Source organism: Papaver somniferum, chromosome 4 (assembly GCF_003573695.1).
Source record: "Papaver somniferum cultivar HN1 chromosome 4, ASM357369v1, whole genome shotgun sequence".
Classification (NCBI taxonomy): domain Eukaryota; kingdom Viridiplantae; phylum Streptophyta; class Magnoliopsida; order Ranunculales; family Papaveraceae; genus Papaver; species Papaver somniferum.
In genome coordinates this window covers 130452837-130468430 of record NC_039361.1, presented here as the reverse complement: position 1 = coordinate 130468430, position 15594 = coordinate 130452837, and positions in this window count along the sequence as shown.

The following is a 15594-nucleotide window of genomic DNA, read 5'->3' as shown; positions in this document are numbered from 1 at the left end:
TTGTGGATCCAATCAATAATCGCTGAAAAAAAATACCAAGAATACGAAAGGAGATTCGCAAGAGGGAGAAAGTAAAAGAGAATATGGAAAGGGAGAAAGTAAAAGAGAATTGGATAACCACTCCGTCCATTGATTCACTTAAATCATTACGTTGTCATATCAATTGCAAAATTGCAAGGAAAATATATGTTGGCTCAAATTACTGAGTATTTGTATTTTCCTCAATCAAACCACCATTAGCAATCGACTATGCTCTCATCTTCCATTTCATATAATCATCCTCCACTACCTATTAGTTTATTGTTTCTCGAATTACTCCGTAAAATGGATTGAGAACCACCCCCACCACGAAATGATGCATGGCCTTCTCCTTCCGAAGTAAAGAAATCATCAACACTACGCAGCTTTACTACCACGCCTGCTTTTATATCACAGATACCTAAAATCAACCAACTACCGAGACAAACCACGAATCCCCAATATTCGTCTCCCTGCTAAACCATCCACACCCACTGCGGAATCAAAACCAACAACCTCAAACTTTCTCCTCTTATTTCTCGGCTCAATCAGTTCCCAACAAAAAATAAAGGGAAAAGAAAAATACAAACAAACACTTTCCTTCAAAAGAATGGGATTTACCGAGAAACCGAATCTTCCCAAAAAGGTAACTATCCACGTACAAGATCAAGAATCTCATCCATCAACAAACAAACAAAGTCCCATCAGATTCTCATCTCCAAATCAATACCCCCCCAAAAAATGTAGCTTTTCAACTGACAGAGAGAATATAAAATCTCATGCATGCTCATGACAGCCATTATCTAGCAGTTATTGTTATCGCTGGACACTTCTCATACTCAGGACTCAAACAAGTCCTAAAAAAATATTGGCACCTATATCCATCAAAAACTTTCAAACATGGCCAAACACAAACAACAAAATCTACCAAGTAATCATGGAGCATCAAAGTGATAAAGAAACAGTCATATCACACAAACCTTGGATCGTCTCGAACCAGGTGGATCTTCTGGGTAACTGGAGCAGTTATCAAGCAAACCCCCATGCATGTTTTGCTAAGGCGGTTTTCTGGATCCCACTAATCAACCTACCAATCTACCTGGAAGATGTAACATCAGTGCAAGAACTCTTAAGTGACACATGAGAAGTCTTGGATGTGGATTTACAATATAAGCCTATTCGTGCAAAGGTGGAGATGAACCTTACAAAACCTTTCATGCCAAGAGTACTACTAAACATATCTGGTAAAAGTTGTATGCATTTACGAATACCTAACGACGTTATGTTATAAGTGTGGAACTATTGGACATATTTCTGATGAATGTCCAAACTTCATCAACGAACAACATGCACTGCAAGACCCCAATCACCCTATCTTCTCGTACCACGGACACAACAATAAGATGAAGGCGATAAAACCAAACTATCGTTGGAGTTGGAAACCATAAGGTGTTGAGTTTCTCGAAGTCCCAGTTGTTAGCTAAAGGATGAATGTTATCTGAACGTCCCCAAAACCAAACTATTTATCCTTCACTTCATCTTCATCAAAACAACTTTCAGGAAACTCATCATCCAACCAACGCTCCACATCAACAAATTTCATGGCCATCAACTCTCAAACTAAGATACAGAGAGACTCACAAACTCAATCGGAGTCACCATCGATCCTACCACTAAAACAGACAGTGGCTAAACCAGTACCAACTCGGCTAGAACCAGCTATAAGTCAACAAGGTTTTAGATGAACCCCCTCCCTCAATCTCCGTTATCTTCAAAAGAAACAAAAACATGCAGTGATCAGAATCCAATCCATGTGAATTGTGCAATTTCGTCTACTGCAGAACGAAAGAATGATGGGTCTGCTGCAATGCAAAAAGCAACTGACAATGACAAAAACGACTGTCGAGTATTCAGGTTAGGATTTGAATGCGGTTTAGGTTCGAAGACAACAAACTCTTCAAATCCACTCTTTGGGGGTTCCATAACATTTGGAGTTCCTTTAATTTCGGCATCCATCATTCTGGATGCGGATAGATAGTGAAATGCGGGGTACCAAAATACGTCACCAACTATTTATTAGGAAACCTGTATGGACAAATTTAAATACAATTCCGAGACTTCAACTTAATGAATATCAATGAAGGAATAATATTTAGAGTTATATCTCTTTATCCCACAATCAGAAAGTTTACAGAGACAAGTCCGTGAACCTGATTTACATGTGAGAACACTTAGACGATTCCAAAGATCAATATCCAAGAGTCAATCAAGTCGTATCCAACCATCAAGGATGGATGTATCTACTTTGATTAATTTACGTACAACCTGTAATATTTTAATTATAAAGATCAACAATATAATGTGGGAAAGAAATAACACAGGCACCAGAATTTTTTTTAACGAGACAACCGCAAATGCAGAAAAACCCCGGGACCTAGTCTAGATTTGAACACCAAACTGTATTAATCCGCTATAGACACTAGCCTACTACCATTTAACTTGGATTGGAATGTAGTTGAGACCGAATTAAACTCTCACAACAATTCATTTATAGTTGTGTTCCTTACACCTCTTGAATCCCAACAGGATTCCGCGCAATTTATTCCCTTAGCTGACGTCCTTTATAGCCTAAGAGTTGCTTCAACTCAATTCTATACTTTATATTAATCTGCCTCTTAAAGATAAGCCTACATGTGTGATTTTCTTTATGATCGTAGATCAAGATGAGACTGGAAATCGATAGCAATAGAAAAAGTATAGCTAATCTCAAAATCCAGACTTATGTTTTCCGAAGAGAAGTCTAGATTGTTATTCACCTCACAACTATTAAACCTATGGAATCACAAAGTATGATACGAAGAGAACTTTGCGATTTCTAGCTGTTTGAGGGTGAAAACAGTTTCTGCTGGTTTCGGTAATTTCGTGTGTTGTGGGTGAGAAACGAGTCTAAACCCTAAACAATGTACTGCAAGGGAGTACTTTAGATTCGAGAGATCAATCTGTACAAATCAGGCCTAAACCAAGAAATGCCCATTCCAGACTTGATTCGGTCACAAAGTGAAGCAGAAGGGTTAGTTTTGGGGAGGGAAGCGAAGAGAGTGTTGAGAGCAGAATAGTTGACTCTGGAAGAGTAGTTGTTTTGACTTGTATCAGAAAGCATAAGCTAACAGATGGGAAAGCTAACAGGTGATTTCTGAGTGTTGTATGCTCCTGACCAAAACTTGTTGTTCGGTGGTAATAGGTAAGACCTATTTATACAAGTCGAAGTGAGACGTACTCTGTTCTCGTAAGAAATGGAAACGGGTGAGTAAATGGGAGGAGGTGGTAAACGGTAACGCCTGGAATTGATGTTCCATAATGAAGGAAAGCGTTTCACCATTACTCCCGGTATTTACTAACGGCCTCATTCTTATGACACTGTCTTGTAACGGGCGTAGTGTACGCCGCACGCTGTAAACCACCAAACCAATACCCTAATAAGCATCCCCCAGTTTGCGGCATGTGTTGATGTCTCGAGTGTTTTCGTGGGAAACATGTAACAAGTTGCTGTTGTTTGGCAAGTTGAGATTGAGAGACTTGCCGGCTCGGTGGTGACTCTTGACGGTCGAGATTTTCATTTTGAGAGGAAGGGTAGCCGTTGATTATTGCAACCCTTCGTTTGGTAGCCAGCGGCATGAAAGCATGTCCGGCATGGCTTTGACATGGTTAGGCGTGTCCAAGCTTGGATTTTGGCATAGTTTAGGCACGGCCAAGAACTAGGGTTTTGGCATATTTTGGGCGCGGCCAAAATTAGGGATTGGCGTTGGGCCAAAGGTTGCCACGCGTTAGCTGGTGACCTTGGACGGCTAAGAACTGCATCTTAAATGGAATGGTGGCCGTTGATTGTCGCAGCCCTTCGTTTTGGAAGCCAACGGCGTGGAGGAAAGGCTGGCATGGTTGGCATGCCCTGGCACGGAGATGTGGTGCGGCATGCCATTGGAACATGCGGCATGGTTGGCATGCCTTGGCGCGGAAAGGTTGCACGGCATGCCATTGACACATGTGGCACGGTTGGCGTGACTTGGCGAGGAAAGGTTGCACGGCATGCCATTGGCACATGTGGTGCGGCTGGCATGGTTTAGGCGTGGCCAAGCTAGGATTTTGGCATAGTTTAGGCGCGGCCAAAACTAGGGTTTAAGCATAGTTTGGGCGCGGCCAAAATTTGGGCCAAAGGCCACCACGCGTTAGCTGGCGACCTTGAACGGCTAAGATTTGTATCTCAGATGGAAGGGTGGTCGTTGATTGTTGCAACCCTTCGTTTTGGCAGCCGTGAAGGAAAGGCCGGTAAGGCATGGTTTAGGCGTAGCCAAGCTACGATTTTGGCATAGTTTAGGCGCGGCCAAAAACTAGGGTTTTGGCATAGTTTGGGCGCGGCCAAAATATGGGCCAAAGGCTACCACGCGTTACCTGACGACCTTGTACGGCTTAGATTTGCATCTCATATGGAAGGGTGGCCATTGATTGTTGCAACCCTTCGTTTTGGCAGCCGTGAAGGAAATCCCTGTATGGCATGGTTTAGGTGTGGCCAAGCTAGGATTTTGGTATAGTTTAGGCGCGGCCAAAAACTAGAGTTTTGGCATAGTTTGGGAGCGACCAAAATTTGGGCCAAAGGCTACCACGCGTTACCTGGCAACCTTGGATAGCTAAGATTTGCATCTCAAATGGAAGGGTGGCCGTTGATTGTTGCAACCCTTCTTTTTGGTAGACGTGAAGGAAAGGCCGGTATGGCATGGTTTAGGCGTGGCCAAGCTAGGATTTTGGCATAGTTTAGGCGCTGCCAAAAACTAGGGTTTTGGTATACTTTGGGCGCGGCCAAAATTTAGGCCAAAGGCTACCATGCGTTACCTAGCAACCTTGGACGGCTAAGATTTGTATCTCATATGGAAGGGTGGCCGTTGATTGTTGCATCCCTTTGTTTTGGAAGCCGTGAACGAAAGGCCGACATGGTTTAGGCACGCCTTGGCGTGGAGACGTGGCTGGCATGGTTTGTCATTGGCACGGTGGCGCGGATGGCATGGTTGGCATGCCTTGGCGCGGAGACGTGTCTGGCATGGTTTGCCATTGGCACGGTGGCACGGCTGGCCTGCTTAACATGCCTTGGCGCGGAGACGTGGCTGGCATGGTTTGCCATTGGGACGGTGGCGCGGCTGGCATGGTTGGCATGCCTTGGCGCGGAGACGTGGCTGGCATGGTTTGCCATTGGCACGGTGGCGCGGCTGTCCTGCTTGGCATGCCTTGGCGCGGAGACGTGGCTGGCATGGTTTGCCATTGGCACGGTGGTGCGGCAGGCATGGTTGGCATGCCTTGGCCCGGAGACGTGGCTCGCATGGTTTGCCATTGGCACGGTGGTGCGTCTGGCATGGTTGGCATGCCTTGGCGCAGAGACGTTGATCGCATGGTTTGCCATTGGCACGGTGGTGCGGCTGGCATGGTTGGCATGCCTTGGCGCAGATACGTGGCTGGCATGGTTTGTCGTTGGCACGGTGGTGCGGCTGGCATGGTCGGCATGCGTTGGCGTGGAGACGTGGTTGGCATGGTTTGCCGTTGGCACGGTGGTGCGGCTGGCATGGTCGGCATGCCTTGGCGCGGAGACGTGGCAGGCATGGTTTGCCATTGGCATGGTGGTGCGGCTGGCATGGTTGGAATGCTTTGGCGCGGTGACGTTGCTGGCATGGTTTGCAGTTGGCACGGTGGTGCGGCTGGCATGGTCGGCATGCCTTGGCGCGGAGACGTGGAAAGCATGGTTTGCCATTGGCACGGTGGTGCGGCTGGCATGGTCGGCATGCCTTGGCGCGGAGACGTGGATGGCATGCCTTGGCGCGGAGACGGGGCTGGCATGGTTTTCCATTGGCACGGTGGTGCGGCTGGCATGGTTGGCATGCCTTGGCGCGGAGACGTGGCTGGCATGGTTTTCCAATGGAACGGTGGTGCAGCTGGCATGGTTGGCATGCCTTGGCGCGGAGACGTGGCTGGCATGGTTTGCCATTAGCACGGTGGTGCGGCTGGCATGGTCTCCGTTCCAAGGTATGGTTTGCCATTGGCACGGTGGTGCGGCAGGCATGGTTGGCATGCCTTGGCGCGGAGACGTGGCTGGCATGGTTTTCCATTGGCACGGTGGTGCGGCTGGCATGGTTGGCATGCCTTGGCGGGGAGAGGTGGCTGGCATGGTTTTCCATTGGCACGGTGGTGCAGTTGGCATGGTTAGCATGCCTTGGCGCGGAGACGTGGCTGGCATGGTTTTCCATTGGCACGGTGGCGCGGCAGGCATGGTTGGCATGCCTTGGCATGGAGACGTGGCTGGCATGGTTTGTTGTTGTCACGGTGGTGCGTCTTGCCTGGTCGGCATGCCTTGGCGCGGAGACGTGGCTGACATGGTTTTCCGTTGGCACGGTGTGTGGCTGGCATGGTCGGCATGCCTTTGCGCGGGGATGTGGCTGGCATGGTCGGCATGCCTTGGCGCGAAGACGTGGATGGCATGGGTTTCCATTGGCACGGTGGTGCGGCTGGCATGGTTGGCATGCCTTGGCACAAAGACGTGGCTGACATGGTTTGCCATTGGCACGGCGGCGCGGCTGACATGGTTGGAATGCCTTAGCGCGGAGACGTGGCTGGCATGGTTTTCCGTTGGCATGGTGGAGCGACTGGAATGGTCGGCATGCCTTGGCGCGGAGACGTGGCTGGCATGGTTTGCCGTTGGCACGGTGGTGCGGCAGGCATGGTCGGCATGCCTTGGCGCGGAGACGTGGCAAACATGGTTTGTAATTGTCACGATGGTGCGGCTGGCATGGTTGGCATGCCTTGGCGCGGTGACGTTGCTGGCATGGTTTTCTGTTGGCACGGTGGTGCGTCTGGCATGGTCGGCATGCCTTGGCGCGGAGATGTGTCTGGCATGATTTTTCATTGGCACGACGCGGAGACTTGTATGGCATGCCTTGGCGCGGAGACGGGGATGGCATGGTTTTCAATTGGCACCACCTTGGCATGCCTTGGCGCGGAGACGTGGCTGGCATGGTTTTCCATTGGCACGGTGGTGCGGCTGGCATGGTTGGCATGCCTTGGCGCGGAGACGTGGCTGGCATGGTTTGCCATTGGCACGGTGGTGCGGCTGGGCATGGTTGGCATGCCTTAGCGCGGAGACGTGGCTGACATAGTTTACCATTGGCACGGTGGCGCGGCAGGCATTGTTGGCATGCTTTGGCACGAATACGTAGCTGTCATGGTTTGTTGTTGGCACGGTCGTGCGGCTGGCATGGTCGGGATGCCTTAGTGCGGAGACGTGGCTGGCATGGTTTTCCGTTCGCACGGTGGTGCGGCTGGCATGGTCGACATGCCTTTGCGCGGAGATTTGGCTGGCATGGTCGGCATGCCTTGGCGCGAAGACGTGGCTGGCATGGTTTTCCATTAGCACGGTGGTGCGGCTGGCATGGTTGGCATGCCTTGGCGCGGATAGGTGGCTGGCATGGATACCATGCCTTGGCGCGGAGACGTGGCTGGCATGGTTTGCCATTGGCACGGTGGCGCGGCAGGCATGGTTGGCATGCCTTGGAACGGAGACGTGGCTGTCATGGTTTTTTTCCGGCACGGTGGTGCGGTTGGTATGTCGGCATGCCTTGGCGTGGAGACGTGGTTGACATGGTTTTCCATTGGCACGGTGGTCCGGCTGGCATGGTTGGCATGCCTTTGCGCGGAGACGTGGCTGGCATGGTCGACATGCCTTGGTCCGGAGACGTGGCTGGCATGGTTTTCCATTGGCACGGTGGTGCGTCTGGCATGGTTTGAATGCCTTGGAACGGGCACTAGGCTGGCATGGTTTGACATTGGCACGGTGGAACGGCTGGCATGGTTGGCGTGCCTTGGCGCGGAGACGTGGCTGGCATAGTTTGTCATTGGCACGGTGGTGCGGCTGGCATGGTAGGCATGCCTTGGCGCGGAGACGTGGATGGGATGGTTGGGATGCCTTGGCGCGGATACGTGGCTGGCATGGTTTCCGTTGGCACTATGGTGCGGCTGGCATGGTTGGCATGCCTTGGCGCGGAGACGTGGTTGACATGGTTTACCATTGGCACGGTGGTGCGGCTGGCATGGTTGGCATGCCTTAGCGCGGAGATGTGGATGACATAGTTTACCATTGGCATGGTGGCACGGCAGGCATGGTTGGCATGCCTTGGCACGAAGACGTAGCTGGCATGGTTTGCCATTGGCACGGTGGTGCGGCTGGCATGGTTGACATGCCTTAGCGCGGAGACGTGGCTGACATAGTTTACCATTGGCATGGTGGTGCGGCTGGCATGGTTGGCATGCCTTAGCGCGGAGATGTGGCTGACATAGTTTACCATTGGCATGGTGGCACGGCAGGCATGGTTGGCATGCCTTGGCGCGGAGACGTAGCTGGCATGGTTTGCCATTGGCACGGTGGTGCGGCTGGCATGGTTGGCATGCCTTGGCGCGGAGATGTGGATGGCATGGTTGGCATGCCTTGGCGCAGATACGTGGCTGGCATGGTTTGCCGTTGGCATTGTGGTGCGGCTGGCATGGTTGGAATGCCTTGGCGCGGATACGTGGCTGGCATGGTTTTCCATTGGCATGGTGGTGCGGCTGGCATGGTCGGCATGCCTTGGCGCGGAGACGTGGATGGCATGGTTTTCCGTTGGCACGGTGGTGCGGCAGGCATGGTCGGCATGCCTTGGCGCGGAGACGTGGAAAGCATGGTTTGCAATTGGCACGATGGTGTGGTTGGCATGGTTGGCATGCCTTGGCGCGGTGACGTTGCTGGCATGGTTTGCTGTTGGCACGGTGGTGCGTCTGGCATCGTCGGCATGCCTTGGCGCGGAGACGTGGCTGACATGGTTTTCCATTGGCACGGTGGTGCGGCTAGCATGGTCGGCATGCCTTGGCGCGGAGACGGGGCTGGCATGGTTTTCAATTGGCACCACCTTAGCATGCCTTGGCGCGGAGACGTGGCTGGCATGGTTTTCCATTGGCACGGTGGTGCGGCTGGCATGGTTGGCATGACTTGGCCATTGGCACGGTGGTGCGGCTGGCATGGTTGGCATGCCTTGGCGCGGAGACGTGGCTGGCATGGTTTGCCATTGGCACGGTGGTGCGGATGGAATGGTTGGCATGCCTTAGCGCGGAGACGTGGCTGGCATAGTTTACCATTGGCACGGTGGCGCAGCAGGCATGGTTGGCATGCCTTGGCACGAAGACGTAGCTGGCATGGTTTGTTGTTGGCACGGTCGTGCGGATGGCATGGTCGGGATGCCTTAGTGCGGAGACGTTGCTGGCATGTTTTGCCGTTCGCACGGTGGTGCGGCTGGCATGGTCGGCATGCCTTTGCGCGGAGATGTGGCTGGCATGGTCGGCATGCCTTGGCGCGAAGACGTGGCTGGCATGATTTTTCATTAGCACGGTGGTGCGGCTGGCATGGTTGGCATGCCTTGGCGCGGAGACGTGGCTGACATGGTTTGCCACTGGCACGGCGGTGCGGCTAGCATGGTCGGCATGCCTTGGCACGGATACTAGGCTGGCATGGTTTGCCATTGTCACGGTGGCACGGCTGGCATGGTTGGCATGCCTTGGCGCGGAGACGTGGCTGGCATAGTTTGCCATTGGCACGGTGGTGCGGCTGGCATGGTTGGCATGCCTTGGCACGGAGACGTGGATGGCATGGTTGGCATGCCTTGGCGCATATACGTGGCTGGCATGGTTTTCCGTTGGCATTGTGGTGCGGCTGGCATGGTTGGCATGCCTTGGCGCGGTGATGTTGCTGGCTTGGTTTTCCATTGGCACAGTGGTGCGGCTGGCATTGTCGGCATGCCTTTGCGCGGAGACGTGCATGGCATGGTTTTCCATTGGCACGGTGGTGCGACTGGAATGGTCGGCATACCTTGGCGTGGAGACGGGGATGACATGGTTTTCCATTAGCACGGTGGTGCGGCTGGCATGGTTGGCATGCCTTGGCGCGGAGACATGGCTAGCATGGTTTGCCATTGGCACGGTGGCGCGGAAGGCATGGTTGGCATGCCTTGGCATGAAGACGTGGCTGGCATGGTTTGTTGTTGTCACGGTGGTGCAGCTTGCATGGTCGTCATGCCTTGGCGCGGAGACGTGGCTGACATGGTTTTCCGTTGGCAGGGTGGTGGTGGCTGGCATGGTCGGCATGACTTTGCGCGGAGACGTGGATGGCATGGTCGGCATGCCTTGGCGCGGAGACGTGGCTGGCATGGTTTTCCATTGGCACGGTGGTGCGGCTGGCATGGTTGGCATGCCTTGGCACGGAGACGTGGCTGGCATGATTTTCCATTGGCACGGTGGCGCGGCTGGCATGGTTGGCATGCCTTGGAGCGGAGACGTGGATAGCATGCCTTGGCGCGGAGACGTGGATGGCATGCCTTGGCGCGGAGACGGGGCTGGCATGGTTTTGAATTGGCACCACCTTGGCATGCCTTGGCGCGGAGACGTGGCTGGCATGGTTTTCCATTGGCACGGTGGTGCGACTAGCATGGTTGGCATGACTTGGCCATTGGCACGGTGGTGCGGCTGGCATGGTTGGCATGCTTTGGCACGGAGACGTTGCTGGCATGGTTTGCAGTTGGCACGGTGGTGCGGCTGGCATGGTCGGCATGCCTTGGCGCGGAGACGTGGAAAGCATGGTTTGCCATTGGCACGGTGGTGCGGCTGGCATGGTCGGCATGCCTTGGCGCGGAGACGTGGATGGCATGCCTTGGCGCGGAGACGGGGCTGGCATGGTTTTCCATTGGCACGGTGGTGCGGCTGGCATGGTTGGCATGCCTTGGCGCGGAGACGTGGCTGGCATGGTTTTCCAATGGAACGGTGGTGCAGCTGGCATGGTTGGCATGCCTTGGCGCGGACGGGCGTGGGCATGGTTTGCCATTAGCACGGTGGTGCGGCTGGCATGGTCTCCGTTCCAAGTATGGTTTGCCATTGGCACGGTGGTGCGGCAGGCATGGTTGGCATGCCTTGGCGCGGAGACGTGGCTGGCATGGTTTTCCATTGGCACGGTGGTGCGGCTGGCATGGTTGGCATGCCTTGGCGGGGAGAGGTGGCTGGCATGGTTTTCCATTGGCACGGTGGTGCAGTTGGCATGGTTAGCATGCCTTGGCGCGGAGACGTGGCTGGCATGGTTTTCCATTGGCACGGTGGCGCGGCAGGCATGGTTGGCATGCCTTGGCATGGAGACGTGGCTGGCATGGTTTGTTGTTGTCACGGTGGTGCGTCTTGCCTGGTCGGCATGCCTTGGCGCGAGACGTGGCTGACATGGTTTTCCGTTGGCACGGTGGTGTGGCTGGCATGGTCGGCATGCCTTTGCGCGGGGATGTGGCTGGCATGGTCGGCATGCCTTGGCGCGAAGACGTGGATGGCATGGGTTTCCATTGGCACGGTGGTGCGGCTGGCATGGTTGGCATGCCTTGGCACAAAGACGTGGCTGACATGGTTTGCCATTGGCACGGCGGCGCGGCTGACATGGTTGGAATGCCTTAGCGCGGAGACGTGGCTGGCATGGTTTTCCGTTGGCATGGTGGAGCGACTGGAATGGTCGGCATGCCTTGGCGCGGAGACGTGGCTGGCATGGTTTGCCGTTGGCACGGTGGTGCGGCAGGCATGGTCGGCATGCCTTGGCGCGGAGACGTGGCAAACATGGTTTGTAATTGTCACGATGGTGCGGCTGGCATGGTTGGCATGCCTTGGCGCGGTGACGTTGCTGGCATGGTTTTCTGTTGGCACGGTGGTGCGTCTGGCATGGTCGGCATGCCTTGGCGCGGAGATGTGTCTGGCATGATTTTTCATTGGCACGACGCGGAGACTTGTATGGCATGCCTTGGCGCGGAGACGGGGATGGCATGGTTTTCAATTGGCACCACCTTGGCATGCCTTGGCGCGAGACGTGGCTGGCATGGTTTTCCATTGGCACGGTGGTGCGGCTGGCATGGTTGGCATGCCTTGGCGCGGAGACGTGGCTGGCATGGTTTGCCATTGGCACGGTGGTGCGGCTGGCATGGTTGGCATGCCTTAGCGCGGAGACGTGGCTGACATAGTTTACCATTGGCACGGTGGCGCGGCAGGCATTGTTGGCATGCCTTGGCACGAATACGTAGCTGTCATGGTTTGTTGTTGGCACGGTCGTGCGGCTGGCATGGTCGGGATGCCTTAGTGCGGAGACGTGGCTGGCATGGTTTTCCGTTCGCACGGTGGTGCGGCTGGCATGGTCGACATGCCTTTGCGCGAAGACGTGTGCTGGCATGGTTTTCCATTCGCACGTGGTGCTGCTGGCATGGTTGGGCATGCCTTGCGCATGGCGGTGGGTTTGGCATGGGGTTGGTGGTTGGGGTGGGGGGGCTGGCATGGATACCATGCCTTGGCGCGGAGACGTGGCTGGCATGGTTTGCCATTGGCACGGTGGCGCGGCAGGCATGGTTGGCATGCCTGGAACGGAGACGTGGCTGTCATGGTTTTTTTCCGGCACGGTGGTGCGGTTGGTATGTCGGCATGCCTTGGCGTGGAGACGTGGTTGACATGGTTTTCCATTGGCACGGTGGTCCGGCTGGCATGGTTGGCATGCCTTTGCGCGGAGACGTGGCTGGCATGGTCGACATGCCTTGGTCCGGAGACGTGGCTGGCATGGTTTTCCATTGGCACGGTGGTGCGTCTGGCATGGTTTGAATGCCTTGGAACGGGCACTAGGCTGGCATGGTTTGACATTGGCACGGTGGAACGGCTGGCATGGTTGGCGTGCCTTGGCGCGGAGACGTGGCTGGCATAGTTTGTCATTGGCACGGTGGTGCGGCTGGCATGGTAGGCATGCCTTGGCGCGGAGACGTGGATGGGATGGTTGGGATGCCTTGGCGCGGATACGTGGCTGGCATGGTTTCCGTTGGCACTATGGTGCGGCTGGCATGGTTGGCATGCCTTGGCGCGGAGACGTGGTTGACATGGTTTACCATTGGCACGGTGGTGCGGCTGGCATGGTTGGCATGCCTTAGCGCGGAGATGTGGATGACATAGTTTACCATTGGCATGGTGGCACGGCAGGCATGGTTGGCATGCCTTGGCACGAAGACGTAGCTGGCATGGTTTGCCATTGGCACGGTGGTGCGGCTGGCATGGTTGACATGCCTTAGCGCGGAGACGTGGCTGACATAGTTTACCATTGGCATGGTGGTGCGGCTGGCATGGTTGGCATGCCTTAGCGCGGAGATGTGGCTGACATAGTTTACCATTGGCATGGTGGCACGGCAGGCATGGTTGGCATGCCTTGGCGCGGAGACGTAGCTGGCATGGTTTGCCATTGGCACGGTGGTGCGGCTGGCATGGTTGGCATGCCTTGGCGCGGAGATGTGGATGGCATGGTTGGCATGCCTTGGCGCAGATACGTGGCTGGCATGGTTTGCCGTTGGCATTGTGGTGCGGCTGGCATGGTTGGAATGCCTTGGCGCGGATACGTGGCTGGCATGGTTTTCCATTGGCATGGTGGTGCGGCTGGCATGGTCGGCATGCCTTGGCGCGGAGACGTGGATGGCATGGTTTTCCGTTGGCGGTGGTGCGGCAGGCATGGTCGGCATGCCTTGGCGCGGAGACGTGGAAAGCATGGTTTGCAATTGCACGATGGTGTGGTTGGCATGGTTGGCATGCCTTGGCGCGGTGACGTTGCTGGCATGGTTTGCTGTTGGCACGGTGGTGCGTCTGGCATCGTCGGCATGCCTTGGCGGAGACGTGGCTGACATGGTTTTTCCATTGGCACGGTGGTGCGGCTAGCATGGTCGGCATGCCTTGGCGCGGAGACGGGGCTGGCATGGTTTTCAATTGGCACCACCTTAGCATGCCTTGGCGCGGAGACGTGGCTGGCATGGTTTTCCATTGGCACGGTGGTGCGGCTGGCATGGTTGGCATGACTTGGCCATTGGCACGGTGGTGGCTGGCATGGTTGGCATGCCTTGGCGCGGAGACGTGGCTGGCATGGTTTGCCATTGGCACGGTGGTGCGGATGGAATGGTTGGCATGCCTTAGCGCGGAGACGTGGCTGGCATAGTTTACCATTGGCACGGTGGCGCAGCAGGCATGGTTGGCATGCCTTGGCACGAAGACGTAGCTGGCATGGTTTGTTGTTGGCACGGTCGTGCGGATGGCATGGTCGGGATGCCTTAGTGCGGAGACGTTGCTGGCATGTTGCCGTTCGCACGGTGGTGCGGCTGGCATGGTCGGCATGCCTTTGCGCGGAGATGTGGCTGGCATGGTCGGCATGCCTTGGCGCGAAGACGTGGCTGGCATGATTTTTCATTAGCACGGTGGTGCGGCTGGCATGGTTGGCATGCCTTGGCGCGGAGACGTGGCTGACATGGTTTGCCACTGGCACGGCGGTGCGGCTAGCATGGTCGGCATGCCTTGGCACGGATACTAGGCTGGCATGGTTTGCCATTGTCACGGTGGCACGGCTGGCATGGTTGGCATGCCTTGGCGCGGAGACGTGGCTGGCATAGTTTGCCATTGGCACGGTGGTGCGGCTGGCATGGTTGGCATGCCTTGGCACGGAGACGTGGATGGCATGGTTGGCATGCCTTGGCGCATATACGTGGCTGGCATGGTTTTCCGTTGGCATTGTGGTGCGGCTGGCATGGTTGGCATGCCTTGGCGCGGTGATGTTGCTGGCTTGGTTTTCCATTGGCACAGTGGTGCGGCTGGCATTGTCGGCATGCCTTTGCGCGGAGACGTGCATGGCATTTTTCCATTGGCACGGTGGTGCGACTGGAATGGTCGGCATACCTTGGCGTGGAGACGGGGATGACATGGTTTTCCATTAGCACGGTGGTGCGGCTGGCATGGTTGGCATGCCTTGGCGCGGAGACATGGCTAGCATGGTTTGCCATTGGCACGGTGGCGCGGAAGGCATGGTTGGCATGCCTTGGCATGAAGACGTGGCTGGCATGGTTTGTTGTTGTCACGGTGGTGCAGCTTGCATGGTCGTCATGCCTTGGCGCGGAGACGTGGCTGACATGGTTTTCCGTTGGCAGGGTGGTGTGGCTGGCATGGTCGGCATGACTTTGCGCGGAGACGTGGATGGCATGGTCGGCATGCCTTGGCGCGGAGACGTGGCTGGCATGGTTTTCCATTGGCACGGTGGTGCGGCTGGCATGGTTGGCATGCCTTGGCACGGAGACGTGGCTGGCATGATTTTCCATTGGCACGGTGGCGCGGCTGGCATGGTTGGCATGCCTTGGAGCGGAGACGTGGATAGCATGCCTTGGCGCGGAGACGTGGATGGCATGCCTTGGCGCGGAGACGGGGCTGGCATGGTTTTGAATTGGCACCACCTTGGCATGCCTTGGCGCGGAGACGTGGCTGGCATGGTTTTCCATTGGCACGGTGGTGCGACTAGCATGGTTGGCATGACTTGGCCATTGGCACGGTGGTGCGGCTGGCATGGTTGGCATGCTTTGGCACGGAGACGTGGCTGGCATGGTTTGCCATTGGCACGGTGGTGCGACTAGCATGGTTGGAATGCCTTAGAGCGAAGACGTGGCT